This window comes from Lipotes vexillifer, unplaced genomic scaffold (assembly GCF_000442215.2).
Source record: "Lipotes vexillifer unplaced genomic scaffold, Lipotes_vexillifer_v1.1 scaffold1115, whole genome shotgun sequence".
Classification (NCBI taxonomy): domain Eukaryota; kingdom Metazoa; phylum Chordata; class Mammalia; order Artiodactyla; family Lipotidae; genus Lipotes; species Lipotes vexillifer.
Window position 1 is genome coordinate 1,889,964 of NW_006792080.1, and position 3,926 is coordinate 1,893,889.

The window sequence follows — 3,926 nt, forward strand, 5'->3', positions numbered from 1 at the left end:
AGGGAAAGATTCTACTTGAAAACAATTTTAATGATGTATCATGATGTGAGTAATTTGAGTTCTCTAGCAATCATTTATTAGAATGTATGACATTCTGCTTGGGTAGGATCGGGGATACAAAGAGGTTTAATTTCTGTAAACTTTTAGTCAGTGCCTACTGCAGGAGAGACATAGTACTAGGCCCTGCACTTCCCATGGCCCCAGCTCTCAAGAAGCACATGTTACAGGCAACCATCATACAAAAAGGTACATGCTACGATTAAGGGATACATAGGGTAGTATGGGGGCACATGGAAGGTGCTTAACCTCAAAGGGCTTGCACTGTAACTTGTGAGGCCGCACAGACATGAAAAATATGAAGTAATAAGATACTATAGGCTAAGGGCCATATAAGTGGTACAAGGAGTGTGAGAAAAGTTCAGTGGAGAGTGCTCTGTGAGAGATGGAAGGGAGAAGTATTATCAGCTCCTTGGGAGGGGCAGAAGGGGAGGGAATAGGGTGAGGCGGACCCTGGATTGGCTCCCACAAGAGGTACAGGAATCAGACAGAGAAGAGATGGGAGGAAAGACAAGATATGAAATTAGGGGCCGTGTCAAGAATGTGCAGGAAGTGGCTTTGTGCAGCCAAGTTATAGCAAGCCTGAGGATGCTATTTTTAGGAAGCCCTGCTTACAGGATTGGCCCTCAGTTACGATCTGAGAACTTGGATTTTGAGTGTTTCCACCTTTCCCTAACTGATAAGGATGGTATACTATGCCTACTTTGTGCAAAAAATGAGGTTTATGCTGAGCACCTGCTTTCCTTCTAGGAGTCTAGAATTTTGGTACTTGCTAAGCAGAGAGTACCTACATGACCAGCCCCCAACAAAAACCGTGGGCCTAAGTTTCTAATGGGTTTCCCTGGGCAGAAACAGTGCACAAAGTTACCACATTTTTCACTGCTGGAGAGAAAACATGCTTGGTGTGTCCCCTCACAGGAAGGAGAGACTATAAGGAAGCTTGTGCATAAATTTCTCCAGATTTCTACTTGTTTCTTTTCCCTTGCTGATTCTATTGTGTATGCTTTCACTGTAATAAACCTTAGCCACGCCAAATGCTGAGTCCTTCGAACGCATCTCCAAATGTGGGGGGTAGTCTTGGGGCCGTGATCACCCTCAACACATGGTTGTTAAACTCTTTTGGGGTAACTGGCCCCTTGAGAATTTGATGAAATCTACAGATTAAAATGCACGCGTGCGTGCGCGCGCACACGCACGCACACACACACACACACTATTCTTATGGTGTACTACACTGAGCTGAATACACCAGTGATCAGACAGTGCATTTTAGGTTCTAACTAGGGTGGTACAGTAGGTCTGGTGACAGTAGTGAGAATAAAAGACATTCAAAAGATAGAAAGAAAAAAAAAAAAGAAATTGTGGTGTCATATGGACAAAGAAAACAGGGATGATTAAGGTTTCAGGCCCATATAATGATGGTGCTATTGAACAAAAGAGAAAAATCCGAAAAGAGGTTTGATGTGGGGGAAGATCACACACTGAATTTCAGATAACAGCAGGAAGTCTGTGGCAGCTTGGAAAAACGGTCCCGAAGTCTTTGACACTTCTCCCATCCAGAGCTATGTGGGGGACCTATATGCCCTTTTCTTGAATCTGGACGGGCCTGTGACCTGTGGCACGAGTGACACTGCATGATTTCTAAGGCTAAGTCAGAAAAGGTTTTTCAGCTTCCTCCTTGTTTGCTGAGACACCGCCTTCGCTGCCCTGAGCTGCCATATAAGAAATCCAGCTACCTTGGTGAAAAAGCCCAGGCTTTGTGGAGAGGCCACATGTAGGAACTTTGTTCAAAAGCCCCAGTTCAGAGCCAACATCAACTGCCAGATAAGACAGTGAAGGTGCCTCTAGATCAGATGTTGGTAAACTTTTCTCTAAAAGGCTAAATACTAAGTACTATAGACTTTATAGTCTTTGTTATAAACACTATTATAGGGACAGAGCAGCCATAGACAATAGATAAATGGATGTTGCTCTGTCCCATAAAATTTCATTTACAAAAATGATCAGAGGGCCCTAGTTTTCTGCCTCCTGCTCTAGATGATTCTAGCCCCAATGTCTTCTCAGCTGAGGCCCCAGACCCCAGGGAAGAGACAAACCATACCTGCAATGCCCTGTCCTAATTCCTCACTAGTGAACATAATATAAAGGTTGTTCTGAGTTAGTTCTAGAATAAAATCCACAGAGAGAGGTTTACTATGTCCAACAAGCATGTGGAATTGAAGCTTAGGAGAGAGGCAGCATGGTATAGAGAATGGATCAGCAAACTTTTCCTGTAATGGACCAGACAGTAAATATTTTTGGCTTTCTGAGTCCACAGTCTCTGCTGCAACTCAACTCAACTCTGCCACCGTTGGTAGTGTGAAAGCAGCCAAAGAACAAGTGAGCATGGCTGTATTCTAATAAAACTTCATAAAAACAGGCAGTGAGCCAAATTTCATCTGAAGAAGAAACAGCAAAATCTTCTATACAAAGGTGACTGGTAAAGCCATTAGGATAAAGTTTCTTAGAGAGCAAATCAATCACAGGATCAAACCTGGGGGTACAAAAAAAGGAGAAATGAGGAAAAAGTGCAGTCCAACAAAAAGTTCCTAAAGAGATAAAAGCAGAATGAAAAAAAAAGTTGAAAGGATGGAATTCCAAGAGGGGAATCGTCCGTAGTAGTGTCTTAGAAGGGCTTCCCTTTTTTTCTTAAATTTATTTGGCTGCACCAGGTCTTAGTTGCAGCACATGGGATCTTTAGTTGCGGCATGCGGGATCTAGTTCCCTGACCAGGGATCGAACCCAGGACCCTTGCACTGGGATCGCGGAGCCTTAACCACTGGACCACCAGGAAAGTCCCGGGCTTCCCTTTTGTTTAAAGCTAATTCCTCCACTGTGCTCTTCACAGGATCCTGTCCCACTTCTTTCAAAATCTTGCCTGTATTAGTTAATCCCCTTGCCATACAAACACACACACACACACACACACACACACACACACACACACAGAGCCATTCTTGTTATACATAGCAGGTAGGTTGTACAAAGTTGCCATGACACTGAAGTAGGGAACACTGAACTGCGGCCCTTAAGGGAAACACCGTTAGGTTGCCAGGAACCTATAGTGAGAACATCTTCATCAACTGATCGATATACAACCTTGTCTTCCGTGTGTTTTTGTTTAACATATTTATTATTATATGTTAAACTTTATTTAACATATATTGTTGGTTCATTAATGTTGAATTCATGACCAGCAGCCACAGTAACTCAAGCCTGAATGAAGCATCTCTAACACATGTATTTTCTCTGTAAGGCATATTACGCCCTTCTTGCATTTAGGAATTCTAGCCTGCACTTTACCACTATGCTTGGGGACAATTTTAAACACTAAGATCACCAACAAGAAGCACAGAAATGCAAAAAACATGGCAATAAACAGATCTCAACAAAGACACTTGTTTATAGTATAAAAAGTGAAACAAGAAAGTAGAACTTCATCTTACTTGATCTCAGTTAGGAATATGTATTTGCGTAACTTGAATATTTCACCGCTCTGTATGTCCACGAATGACTACAAAAGCATCATGAATATTATTTTGGGGGTTACAAAGTAGGCAAGTAGGCAAATTTACCAACAGAATCTACGAAGAATGAGGATCAATTGTATGTATATATACATATATACATATATGTGTTTCTTCCTCCTTAAAGACAGAAGCAGCCTTTAAAACCAATAAATGAGCTCGCAGGATAACTACGGAAAAGGTGGCCCTGGAAGAAATGGTAGGGTAGAGAATGAAGGAAGAGAAAGAATGTGTGAAAACACAGAGCTTCTGTAAATCCTCTTTCCCTCCGGAATCCAATGTGTCAAATGGGCCCTCCCAGCA

The 3,926-nt window shown here is 42.3% G+C and overlaps 1 protein-coding gene across 1 annotated transcript in view; it reads right to left on the bottom strand.

Moving 5' to 3' along the window:
* Nucleotides 1-3,926, bottom strand: part of HMCES (5-hydroxymethylcytosine binding, ES cell specific) — a 15,203-nt gene that overhangs the window by 8,930 nt on the left and 2,347 nt on the right. The window lies entirely within an intron of this gene.